Genomic DNA, 14820 nt, shown 5'->3' with positions numbered 1-14820 from the left:
GGAAGAGATATGGTTTCATTTTCCACCAGCGTATACTTGCTTTGGGCGGAAGGAGTTCTGCTTAATCACTGGTCTACGATTCGGACACGATGATGTAGGCCGGTACACTCGTCATATCGCCCGCCCATCATGGTTATCCCGGGTTTTTCCGGATGAGTCAATGGAGAAGCCGAACCTACATGTCGACGACCTGAAGAAATTATTTAATAAGAAAGCTGGTTTCACTCGGATGGAAGACGTCGATGTTGTCCGAGTATGCCTTCTACTACTTGTGTATGCCGGCTTTTTAGGCAGAGAGGCCAGACAACCTATTCATCGGGAGCTAATAATATTGGTAGAGGACCTGAATGCATGGAATCTGTTTCCGTGGGGTTCGTATATATGGAAAGCTACCTGGACTAAGTTGTCGTCTGCCTTTGATGACCGCAAAAGTTTGCGGGGCGATGGGTCCAAATACACTTTGTCAGGCTTTGTTTGGGCCTTTAAGGTAAGAATTTCTATATAATGTTTCTAAAATTATAATTAATTATTTAACAATTACTAATTTTGTTATTATATTGTTTGTAGATTTGGATATTCGAGGCTTTCCCCAGCATGCGTACATATGCAATAAAAACGTCAAATGATATTCCCAGGGCTATTTCCTGGAAGAGGAAAACTCTGTTGGATTGGGAAGACTTAATACCATATGCCACAATAAATAATGTAAGTTAACACAAATACTTTCATATAATATATAAACAAGTTATTAATAGTAGACGTTTAACTTTGTTTGAGTTTTTATATTTTAGGAGGCCAACATTCCATTACAAAGACTGACACCCACGGAGGAAGAGCTTGCCACTGATTGGTGGCAAGCTAGTCAGAATTTTTTTGATGGCACGGATGATGAGCAGCATCCACTTCCTCCAATTCGAGAGCCATCACCTCACCTAGAGCCATCACCCGATCGACCCGACTATACATCTCTAGAACGAGAGCCATCACCTATCCCGTCACATCATCGAGCCTCTTCTCCACCATCACCTCATGATAGGCGACCGGCAAAGATGCCACGACTCCTATCTCCCTGTTCTCCACCTCCACCTCAACGGGATGAGTCAAGGGAGTTACGTGATGAGGTCAATGCCTTGCGTGAGAAGATCGGTACTCTACGCGATAACGATGGTGCATGGCGTGTGGAGGTGTCAACTTTACGTGGTGAGGTTGCCGCTCTACGTGAGATGATAGTATCGTTGCAGAATGAGGTTCATACTCTACGCAACGAGGTAAGTTTAAGATTTTCCATATTTAACTTAATGATAAATTTACTCGTAATTTCACTTAGATTAGCCATTTCACTTAGATTGCTTAGTAAATTTGTTCGGTTGCTGCCAATTCTGCTAAACTGTGTATTCTTTAACACTGTGAAATAGTATTTGTCTTTGTTTTGTCTTTTGGTTGAAAGTAAATTTGTTCGGTTGCTGCCAATTCTGCTAAACTGTGTATTCTTTAACACTGTGAAATATATTTGTCGTTGTTTTGTCTTTTGGTTGAAAGTAAATTTGTTCGGTTGCTGCTAATTCTGCTAAACTGTGTATTCTTTAACACTGTGAAATAGTATTTGTCTTTGTTTTGTCTTTTGGTTGAAAGTAAATTTGTTCGGTTGCTGCCAATTCTGCTAAACTGTGTATTCTTTAACACTGTGAAATAGTATTTGTCTTTGTTTTGTCTTTTGGTTGAAAGTAAATTTGTTCGGTTACTGCCAATTCTGCTAAACTGTGTATTCTTTAACACTGTGAAATAGTATTTGTCTTTGTTTTGTCTTTTGGTTGAAAGTAAATTTATCCATTCAAGTTTCAATTTGCAGAAGAAGAAATAGTTTACTTTCGCAACACGAAACTTAAAATCGCAACGCGAAACCAAAATCGCAACGCGAAATGAAAATCGCAACGACAGAATCGCAACGCGAAACCAAAATCGCAACGACAAGATCGCAACGCGAAACCAAAATCGCATTGCGATTTTCATTTCGCGTTGCGATTCTTTCGTTGCGATTTTCATTTCGCATTGCGATTCTGTCGTTGCGATTTTCATTTCGCGTTGCGATTTTGGTTTCGCGTTGCGATTTTAAGTTTCGTGTTGCGAAAGTAAACTATTTCTTCTTCTGCAAATTGAAACTTGAATGGATTGCATTACTTCAACCAATAGACAAAACAAAGACAAATACTAACTTCAGGGTATTAGTTTGAAACATATTTTTCTTTGTTATCTGATGCATTTTGTGAACTATGATAGAATAATGACTTGGGTGAATACAATGCAAGTTTGAAACATATTTGTCTTTGTTTTCACTGTTTAAAGATCATGTCTGTTTATTTACTGATTTTTGTATTTAATTATTTAGCGGCCCGATAGAGTGGATGCTTTACGTCGGGTTATGCTTGCACGACGGAGTTCACGCATCAGACAGCGTGCACGTGCTATTAAGTCTCCGTACACCCCAATAGTGCGAAGACACCGCAAGAAGAAGCCCGACTCGCCTGTCATCCCTCAAGAGTCCACTCCTATCGTTGAAGAGGCCCCCCATATCATTCCTCGAGAGTCCCCTCCCACCGTTCAAGAGGCAACTGTCATCGTTGAAGAGGTCCCTCCCACCATTCCAGAGTCTGATTCACATGGGGTAATATATCGAAGTATTGAGAAACCCCCACCGGTTCCGGACATGATGGATGAGAGTTGGCTCTCGTATGAGTTACCGGCCAGTACCATACCGGTATCTGAAGAGGAGAGGGAACAACTACCGGACACAATTTTGGATAACACCCTTTGGGCTAAGACCGCAGTTGATTTTTATCTACATGAGCGGAGCAAGGGGTGTTTCACTGACATATGCAAGCTCACCGATGATATCTTTTGTTGCTTGAACGGCCTTGGTGGGGCGTATTATTAGGGGTCGAAGACAATGGCTATTTCGATGGGGGGGTAAGTCTTATATTTTTCTTATATTTCAATTTGATTAATTTTTTTTTTAAATTTATGTAAGTCACTAATATATGTCTTTTTTTGTAAAACAGCATATCGATGCGTGGGTGACACGTCTTCTAATAATAAGAAAACTTAAGAAAAATAAAAATATACGATATACAATAATGCCGACGTCTTTTCACGCCGTTCACTTGAAGAATGCACGAGATGAATCATTTGATTTGGGCAATGGACAAGCTAAACTTTATCCTGCATGGTGGGAGGTCGATAAGGTTAGTATTTATTTTAGATTGAGTTTAAAGGTTTTATGAAATAAGTGCGCAAATGAATGAATTATTACTTATGATTGCAGGTGTTTATCCCTGTTTTGGAACGTAAACATTGGATTCTCGTCGAGCTTCAGCTCCCATCCCTTAAGACAATAGTGTATGACAGCATGATAAATTACATATCATTGGCTGATTTAAGAGATGTTATTAAGGGATGGAGCTCTCATTTGGCTAAATTCTTGGATGCGATCAATTATTGGACTCGTTCTGGAAACAAGAAGCCAAAGAAGCTCAATATTACAGTTATTAGAGACGAGACCGCGCCACAACAAACGAGCGGAGCCAGAGGAGATTGTGGTCCTCTCGTATGCTTGGCGTTGGAGCGTTTGACGACGGGAAGCATCAAGTATCTACCTCCCACCGATAGAGATAAAGCTGCAGTAGGCTTGTGGTTTCGGCATTATATGGCTAAATCGATATATACGAGACGCTGCCTACCTGCATCCGCGTTATAAAAATGTCCATAAACAATTGGTAAGTTTATATACTTATAAATGAAAATGTTTGGTTAAGTAACTAGAATTCAATAATTTGCGTAGAAAGTGTTGTTTGAACAAATGTTTGGTTTCTGCAGGTTAATCTCAGAAGTGAACTGCGTGAAAATGATGTCGAGCTGCAAAAGTTGATTCAATAGTTTAATTGATTGTTTTTTGATTGTTTAATTGATTTGTAAAAGTTGATTCAATAGTAGATGATCGGAAATAAGAATTATTGCTTATTTTTTGATTGTTTAATTGATTTGTAAAAGATGATTTGTAAAAGTTGATTTGTGTAATTGATGCGAACATAATTCTTATTTGTGCTTGTTTAATTGATTGAAATGTAATGGTTGATTTTGTTGATTTCAATCTGCATTATGTTGAAGGCAAAAATGACTATCGCAATGCGAAATGAAAATCGCAACGAGAGAATCGCAATGCGAAATGAAAATCGCAATGCGGAAATGAAAATCGCAATGCGTTTATAATTTCGCATTGCGATTATCTCGTTGCGATTTTCATTTCGCATTGCGATTTTCATTTCGCATTGCGATTCTTTCGTTGCGATTTTCATTTCGCATTGCGATTTTCATTTCGCATTGCGATTTTCATTTCGTATTGCGATTTTAATTTCGCATTGCGATTATGTCGGTTCGATTTTCATTTCGCATTGCGATTCTCTCGTTGCGATTTTCATTTCGCATTGCGATTTTCATTTCGCATTGCGATTCTCTCGTTGCGATTTTCATTTCGCGTTGCGATTTTCATGTTGGGATTTTCATTTCGCGTTGCAATTGTATTTTCCGTGTTGCGATAGTCAAATGCATGCCTAATAGTGATAACAACTGAATAACAAGAGTTGGTTAAGTCAAAATGGTTGGCCTGAGTCATTAATTCAACTGAAAATGTTAAAAGTTCACACATAAAATCCACATAATACAACGTTTGCATATGAGCTTTTGATGGCAACGTTTACATAATACACATAAAATGTTAAATGTTAAAACGTTTACATAATACAACTGAATAACAACGTTTACATAATACAAAGTTCACACCATATGAGCTTTGGATTTTGATGAGGATCCATATTTTGGTAGAGGAAAAGATGATTTTGATGGCACTGGTGATCCACATGTCAACCTTGTATGACCACTTTCCTTGCACCGACTACATGTCGATCTCTTCTTCTCTTCACCCTTAGACGGTATACGATCGTGACTTTTTGGTCGGCCAGGTAGCCTTCTGTCCATGGCTGGTGGCAAAACTGTTTGTAAGTCATCTGGTATGTCCCACTCAGAAGGATGTGGAATAGGGTAGACAATCTCGGCATAAGTCTGTCGATAAACTTCTGTAGTGTAGCAATCCATAGCGTATGCGCTTGAATCATCTTGGTTTAAATGAAGAGCAACTTTTATAACATGGCCACACGGATAACCAGATGTTTGCCATTTCATACAACTACACGTCTTTGCATTTAGATCGACTAGCCCATTTAAGTTATTATCCAGTACTTGAAACAAAGTGTTTGAACATGGTTCAACTCTCCATGACGTTGACTTCACAACACGTTTCGTTATCTTTTTTTCAGTCCATGGTGTAACACGATGTTCCAATGTTCCTGTAAATTTAAATAAACAATACTTAGTAAAATATAAATATGATAAGTTACGAATTCAAAGAAATAATACCTGCATGGTTTCTTTTCTTGTAGTACCACTGTTGAATAGAGGCTCGAAAAAACTCCATTAACATAGTAATGGGTAATTTCCGGGAATGACGACTTAGAGCGTTGATTGATTCTGCACTATTAGACGTCATGAAACCATATCTTGCTCCAAGTTGATGTACTCTTGACCATCTTTCAAACCCGACATCTTCTAGTGTTTGAGCACACTGAGGCAAAACACGTCTTAAACAATTTATATGCTTATTGAAATCCACTTCCCGATAAGCTTTTACAGCCTTCCAGTATGTCCATTTGTGCTTTTTTATACCAGCAGACCTTGATTTTAGATTTCTATACAAATGAACACCACAAAGTCCATGAAAAGCATCTGGGAAACACCTTCTAACAGCGTTGTCAATTGAGTTTGCCCTATCGGATATGATTGTCAGATTGCTAATAGGACCTATGCAATCCCTAAGATGCCCCATAAACCATGTCCATGAATCAGAGGTTTCAGATTTGCCAACCCCGTAAGCTATTGGCAATATCCCATTGTTAGCATCCATGGCTACTGCTAATAAGTTTACTCCAAGGTATCGACCTTTCAAATGTGCTCCGTCAACTATAATAACTGGGCGCATGCAAGTAATAAACGAACGAATCTACAAAATAATATACACAAGAAATATAATCATTTAAATGTGAAATGCATGTAACTAACAAAAATGAGTCAACAAAATTATATTGATTTACTAACCGTAGCACCAATGGCGATAAACAACAACTCAAAGCGTCCATCTCTATCTGTTTTGATATGAGTTACCGACCCAGGATTTTTCAGCTTTAAATTGTGACAATAAGCCGGCAGTTGGGCAAACGATGCTTCTGGCGACCCCCTCAACAATTCCAAGGCATAACATTTGGCTCTCCAAGCTTGAGAATATGATATACTAATCTTGAACCGAGCATTCATGTCAGTCATAATTTCATGTCCCCGATATACCCTGCCATTCAAAAACATTAACTCAGCCAGAAAACCACCCAACACCTTTTTGTTTGCCTGTCTATGGTGAGGAAAAACTTGGGTTCTTGAACATGTATGTTTATCAATAAAAGTCCTAACTTGAAACATTTTGCAATCTTTTATTCTCTTTGCAATCATACGCCACGTACAGTTTTTGTCAATCATACACCTTGTTTCGAAACGATCTTTGCTTGATTTGTTAACTTTTAGTTGATAGCCATCTTCCACACATTTCGTATATAAAGCTATCTTCAAGTCTTCCTTTGTATCAAAACAATCATCTTTCTTGATACGAATAACTTTGTGTAACAATCAACTGCTTTCTTTATCAACTCTTCTTCCGGTATCTGAAGTAATTCTGGCATATTCCAGTTATACGCCCGTGGCATTTTCTTTTCTTCGGGGACTTTTCTTCTTCTTTTTCTTCTTCAGGATTATATGAATTACAGAATGGATGTTCAACATGTTCATTCACAGTCGTAACTTCCTCCTCATTATCATCAACATTACATTCTTCGGCAACGGCTGTTTCATCATCAAAATTCGGGTATTGACCAATATCAATATCATTACACGCATGGTCTGTTTCTTCTTCTGAAACATCATCAAAATCCGTGTATTGACCAATATCAAAGTCCGGATATTGACCAAGACCAAATTTCGAATACTGACTAGTACTCACAATTTTTTCTGTTGGCTCATCATCGTCTAACTGGTCAATACGAAAACCGGAATTTGGTGCTGAAAGTTGATTGGGATTTGGATTAGAGAAAGGTTGTGGGTTTTGAGAAAAACTTAGTTGATTACTACCCGCTACTGACCCAACAATACTACTTCTAGGTTCAACAACATACAATGTAACATCATCTTGTGAAACACTAATGTAAGCAATGAATCGTTCAACATCTTCATTGTCGGTTAACAAATAAACTTTACCATTTCTCTGATAAGATAGCCTAAATCCACTTAGGGGCTCTAAATTCAATTTATTTGAAACACGTAGCATTAGAGTTTCATAAGTTAACTTTTGTAAAGACAATTTTAGTTGAAGATTTATGGGTAAAGGCATATATTGTAAAACACCATTAACATTATCCCATGACCCTCCAAAACACAAATCTATCCAAACATGATCAACATTAGATGATTTCATGGTTGTAACTAAACAAACGAGATGCGAAACTAAGACCTGTTGCCGGATGGGGAAGGATGTCGTTGGATATAGGAACGGATGTCGCCGGAGAGAGTGATAGATGGAGATGGAATGAGTTGCGATTTAGGGATTTAGTTTATGATTTCAGTGTTATATACCCAAAATTTCAGTGTTGTGATTTACAGATTCTCGTTGCGATTTACGGATTATCGTTGCGATTTACAGATTCTCGTTGCGATTTACGGATTATCGTTGCGATTTACGGATACGCGTTGCGATTTACGGATTATCGTTGCGATTTACGGATACGCGTTGCGATTTACGGATACGCATTGCGATTTACGGATACGCGTTGCGATTTACGGATACACGTTGCGGTTTACGGATACGCGTTGCGATTTACGGATACGCGTTGCGATATACGGATACGCATTGCGATTTACCCATACGCGTTGCGATTTACGGATACACGTTGCGATTTACGGATACGCGTTGCGATTTATGTGTTCGCGTTGCGATTTTCATATTCGCGTTGCGATTATGGAAAATCGCAATGCGAATTTGTACTATCGCATCGCGATTTTCAAGAATCGCGTTGCGATTCTGGAAACTGATTTGCGATTCTGGGGATCGCGTTGCGATTTTTATTTCGCGTTGCGATTTTGTTGGTCATTTTGGCAAATCCAAAAAAAGTTGGTTAAAATCGTATATTATAACTTTTTTTTGGTCACTGAGGCGATTTTCTCTTTTTTTTATTATAAAACAACAAAATTGATACAACCAAATTATTTGGAGTGTTAAATAACTTTAAATTTGGAAGGGGAAAAAAACTCTCGGCTGTAGAAGGAATAAAAAAATTGAATAAATCAAAAATTAAACTAAACCATGATATTTGAATGATAGGTGCTTCACAAATTTTTTTTTGAAAGAGGGTACTTTGTATTAGAGGAGATTACAAAGTACACCACCTCGAGGACCTCATTAAAAAACCTCCCTAAGCCTAAGTGGAGGAAAAAGAGTAACCTTGAGGCGGTTAAAATGAAATATTCTGGAAACAGTTGCATACAATCTATCCCCAGCCCAACTCATGGACAACAAACACGAACCACTGCCATGGAAAATGAGAAAGATGTAGAATACACAGACCCTCACAAACTGAAACCGGATCAACAAAGCAGGAATATCAAGCAGCAATTGAACCGAAAAGCTAGCATTAGATCAACCCAAAAAGAAAGTAATTCGAATGCTCTCAGACCTGGGCGAGTGTTCAACACTCTGGCTAAGAACTTTCAGAAATAACACAGTATCCACCACAGAACTTCAATTAACCGCAACCAAATATAATAGCATCCGGACAACGCACAAAATCTAGTACTTGAGGAACTAGTGTCGGCCATAAAACATTACCCCAAAAACCAACCTGCAGTAATACCAAATTGAATAGTTGATCAACAGTGAATGAAGCGCCATTGAATCTAGATTTATTTCTGCACAACCAAATCTGCCAAATTAAACCGAAAAAGCCAAGATGCCAAAGATTCCTCACTTTCCTTCTAATAAACTGTGACGACCACACCTGTAGAAGCTGTCTAACATCGATGGGGAAGATAATCCTAACTCTCCACAAGTAACACCACCTTTGCCACACTTGCCAAACAACACTACAATGGCAAAGCACATGGCTAACATCCTCCTGGTGCTCTTTGCAAAACAGGCAAAGAGGCTGAACGCTAGCATTAACCCCTCTCTTCATCAATTCAGACGCTACCGGCAGTCTGCTATACATCGCTTTCCAAACAAAAGCAGCTACTTTGGGAGGTGCAAATTTGTTCCAGACTTTATACCATAACGGATCTTGTAACTTACCGGCCGATGCCAACTTAATGCAAAAATCTCTAGAATTATAGATGCCATTAGAAGCCCCTGACCACTTCAAACTATCTACCCCAGGAAACGTAGAAACTCCACTGTTAATAACTTGATTGAAACGATTCCAACTTGGAATTTCCCATGAGAACAACTCTCGCCTCAACTCGATGTTCCAAGACCACAAACCATTCACCCAACTTCCGAACTCACTGATTTTGCCCTGTTTATTAGTGACCAACCCATATATTCTAGGGAAAGCTTCCTTCAAGGAACGAACACCAGTCCAGAAGTCAGACCAGAAGTCAATTCGAACACCATTCCCCATAACACACCGAACATCGAGTAGGAAATCTTCCTCATTTGATATCACTGAGCACACTATTTCTTTCCATAATCCATTTGAGGAACGAGCGGAAATTCCTTTGGGTAAAATCGCGAGAGGATCATAGTTATATTTAGCAACAATAATCTTTTTCCATAAGCTTTCGGTATCCTCACTAAAGCGCCAAATCCATTTGTTCAACAACGCACGATTCCTGACTTTAACATCAAAGAAACCCAAACCACCATGAGATTTCGGACCACAAACCATATCCCACTTAATCCAATGAATACCTCTATCAGCCTTAACATTCCACAGAAAACTCGATATACATTTATTAATCATATCTGCTATGGATTTTGGCATAGAAAATAACGACATGTAATACACCGGCAAGTTTACCAAGACGGACTTAATCAGTGTAATCCTACCCCCGAAAGAGAGTAAATTTCCTTTCCAACTTTGAAGACGGGATCTGACCTTCTCCATAATAGGTTGCCACATCATTTTGCGATTTTTCCTATAACCTAATGGTAGTCCCAAACACAATGTTGGCAGCCTAGCCGAATCACACCTCAACGAGATAGCCCATCCTTTAATTCTTTCATCTACCACATTAATACCAAATAATTTCGTCTTCTGCAGATTTAATTTCAGACCAGCTACGACCTCAAAGATTCTCAGAACACGAAACAAATTGAGGATCTTATCTTCATTTGCTTCCGAGAAAAGAATTAAATCATCAGCAAATTGGATGTGTGAAACACCTACATTACTTCTCCCAATATGCACACCTCGACACACATCGAGTGCGACTGCTTTCTTCAACAATCCACTGAGCGCTTCTCCAACCACATTAAACAAAAACGGTGATAGCGGGCAGCCTTGCCTAATGCCCCTTTTAATTGAAAAATATTGCGATGGACACCCATTAACCAACACAACAATCTTAGGCGTCGAAATACACAAGTGAATCCAGTTCCTCCATCCCTTTTCAAACCCCATTTTCTTTAGAATAAAATTCATAAAATCCCAGTCTACTGTGTCGTAAGCTTTGCTAAAGTCTGCTTTAACCATAACCGCTTCGCTTTTATTTTTTTTTAACTCATCTACGACCTCATTCGCTATCAAGGAGCAATCTAATATTTGTTTACCGGCTAAGAAAGCAAACTGATTCTCGCCAATCACTTCGTTAATACAAGCTGCCATTCTCTTCGCCAAAACACGCGCCACAATCTTATAAATACTCCCCACCAATGAGATAGGTCTGAAGTCCTCAGGATAGACAACTTGTAATTTCTTCGGAATTAGAGTAATAAATGATTTATTGAAGGAGAAATCTGAAATTTTCCCCCAATAAAAATCATCCAAAAACTTCATAACATTAGATTTCACATACATCCAAAATTTCTTGAAGAAGTCCAAACTAAACCCATCCGGACCGGGCGCTCTAGAGCCATCCGAAGAAAGAATGGTGAACCAAACCTCCTCTTCCGAAAAAGGCCTTTCGATCCATCTACTCGAAGAGGAATTGATCCTTTTAAACGGAATATCAAACTTCTTTAACAGAATAGTATTAACTTCGTTATAGCAAGAGCGAAAGTGATTGACGAAAGCATGTTGGATCCCTGATTGATTTTTGAAGACCGAATCATGCACCTTCAACTTCGAAATCTGATTCGTACGACCTCTAAGCACAGCAGTGAGGTGAAAAAATTTTGTACTTTTATCACCTTCCTTAAACCATTTTAGTCTCGACTTTTGCAACCACTCTCTTTTCGTCTTCCTATACTCCGCCCACAGCTTCGCCCTAACTGATATAATTTCAGCCTGAGTAGCCTTATCAGTTGGATTCACCAAACAAAATTTTTCTAAAGAATCAATTTTTTTTTCATATTCCACAACCGGATCAGACTTTGAATTTCTTCTCGCTTCGACCCAATCCTTAGTCACCTTCTTGGTTAACAACAGAACATGACTCAAATCTTGCCCATGATTTGCGCCGAAGACCATCCTTATTTTATCAGCAAGGGAAGGGTCGTCAGCCCAATGGTTGAACCATTTAAACGGCCTACAAGCCATCTTCAGCTTCCCTTCACATAACAAGATAGGATTATGATCGGATAAGCCTCTATGAAGCGTAGCTTGCACTAGTGTCGGACTTAAACACACAATGTCAGCCGAAATTAGAAATCAGTCGAGCCTACTGGCTGCTGTACTCAAACCTCCCCTGAACCATGTAAAAACGCTGACCGAAATAGGAATATCAACCAAGTCCCACTTTGAAATGAAATCTTCGAAAACCAGCGTGGAACACGAAATGTTGTGAACCCCTGTTCTTTCCAAGTCCGATCTGACAATATTAAAGTCCCCGCCCACAATAATCGGAACCTTCAGATTTTCTATAATGAGATTTAACTGATCAAAAAAACTCACTCTTTCGCCATGGGTATTCGGACCATAGACATTGATGATGCCTATTTCTAAGTTTAGATGCACAATCAGACCTTTCAACACTATAAATCTCTTGTAAACATTACTGCAATTTACTTTAAGGAAATCTCTATCCCACAAAGAGATCAACCCCCCTGATGCACCTTCTGCCGGAGCACAAACCAACTCCGAAACAAACCTACCCTTTAACCTTCTCTCAACACCAACAGGTAAGTTCACAACTTTAGACTCCTGCAACAGCACCACCCTAGCTTTATTTGAATTAATAACCCGACTAACTGCTCTAATTTTCTCAGCCTTACCCAACCCTCTTACATTCCACGACAATACAGAAAGACCAAAATCCATAAGAACCTAAAAAACACATAGGAAATTCACACCCAAATAACTAAACTCGGATTCAAGACTCACCCGATTGACGACTGGACGCCAATCTCTGGAGGACCCTCTCCCTTGAAGCACCAAACTGCACGCCCAACGTATCTGCCACTGCTAAGCATGCCTCTACTTCAATATCATTTCCAGAAGGTTGAACTAAAAACTCTTCAACTGTAGACCCAATCCGAATTTGAGAACTTCCAGAAATTTTCCTCTTCCTTCTACCCTTAACGCTCTTCTTCTTTTTAAGGGATTGAGCACTAAAAAGAACCTGTCCACCTTTCTGCGAGATTGAATTTTTACTACCACCCCTCGCTGCCTTACCCACAGCAGACTTAAAAATTCCATCGGAGCTAGGAGAGACTATGTCTCTGTCAACCGGTGATGGAAATACCCGAATACCGCCCACACAGCCTTGAATAGAAGAAGCTTCTATAATTGGAACTTCTAATAATCTGGAACTATTGGATACGGATTATTTTCTTTATTAATATATAATAAATATTTTTTATCTCAAATAAGAAAATAACTTTAAAATATTATAACTATAAAATAACTTTATTGAACAATCTCAGAATATCATTTTACCAGATAAAAGCAGAAAAATAGACTCAAAACTTAAATGAACAAAAAATCAAGAACCAAGTCAAATCAAACTAGTTCAAAAAATAAAAAACAAGCAACCGAACCGAACTTTACAATAATTGCAGACGGGTGAGCGACGTCTTCAAATTCTAGATCTTTGAAAGGCCAGCTTATTAGCAGCCAACACAAACAGAGAAAGGATAATTCAAATTATTGGTTTACTTCATTCATTCCTACTTCCATCCAAATGGCACTAGCTTGTAATCTTACTGCAATCTCATAGCAACTAGCCTAGTACTTGTACTAGAAGGTCACCTAGTCTTTTAAGGTTCCCATTAACTATGTTGCACTTATACGAGGATGGGAAGCAGCAAATTCTACAAGAGAAAATCGTCTCAGTGACCAAAAATGCCTTATAATATACGATTTTAATCAACTTTTTCCGGATTTGCCAAAATGACCAACAAAATCGCAATGCGATCGCTAATTCGCAACGCGATCTCCATTATCTCAAATTCACGTTGCATTTCGCGTTGCGATAGTTGGAAATCACGTTGCGATGGTCTACAGTGTCGTTGCGATTTTCCCAATTCGCAATGCGAATAAGTAAATCGCAACGCGAATTGGGAAAATCGCAATGCGATACTGACTATCGCAATGCGATAATACAAAATCGCAACAAGATACTGACTTTCGCAACGCGATTCTGACTTTCGTAACGCGATTTACATAGCGCCATTCGTATTAACGCGTAGTTTTTTTCAAATTCCAAACACGAATATTTTCTTAATAAATCGAAAACTGAACCGTCCACAGTAATCGCAACTCATAACCTCAAACCCAAAATCACAACACTCAGTCCCATCTCCATCTCTCACTCTCTACGGCAAAATCCGTCCCCATCTCCGAAGATTTCCCTCCCCATCGCCGGCGAAATCCCTCACAACCATTCACAGTCAAAAATCCATCACAATCATTCAGAAATGGAAAATCAACCTCCGATGGTTAGTTTTTTTTATTTTTATTTTGAAATTTTTGCATTATTTTAGGTTTTTCATATTGAGATTGATGATAAGTTTACTGGTAATTTCAATAATAGATTAACCATTTCACTTAGATTTCTTATTAAATTCATTCGATTGCTGCCAATACTGCTAAACTGTTTAGCCTGTGAAGTTAGTATTTGTCTTTGTTTTGTCTTTTGGTTGAAGTAATGCAGAAGAAGAATAGTTTCGAGAATGAAAATCGCAACGCGGAAATAACTATCGCAATGAGAGAATCGCAACACGAAATAAAAATCGCAACGCGAAACCAAAATCGCATTGCGATTTTCATTTCGCGTTGTGATTTTCATTTCGCGTTACGATTTTCATTTCGCATTGCGATTCTCTCGTCGCGATAGTCATTTCACGTTGCGATTCTCTCGTTGCGATAGTCATTTCCGCGTTGCGATTCTCATTATCTCGTTGCGATTTTCATTTCAACCAAAAGACAAAACAGTGTTGCAAATTTTAGTTTCAAGAATAAACTACTATTTATGTTTATTGTTTTTGGTATATCTTGACAGTGTAGTTTTTGGTATATCTAACTT

The sequence above is a fragment of the Hibiscus syriacus genome, unplaced genomic scaffold (genome assembly GCF_006381635.1).
Source record: "Hibiscus syriacus cultivar Baekdansim isolate YM2019G1 unplaced genomic scaffold, ASM638163v2 tig00010263_pilon, whole genome shotgun sequence".
In the NCBI taxonomy this organism is placed as follows: domain Eukaryota; kingdom Viridiplantae; phylum Streptophyta; class Magnoliopsida; order Malvales; family Malvaceae; genus Hibiscus; species Hibiscus syriacus.
The sequence above is the reverse complement of the archived record's forward strand: the minus strand, read 5'-3'. Positions refer to the sequence as shown.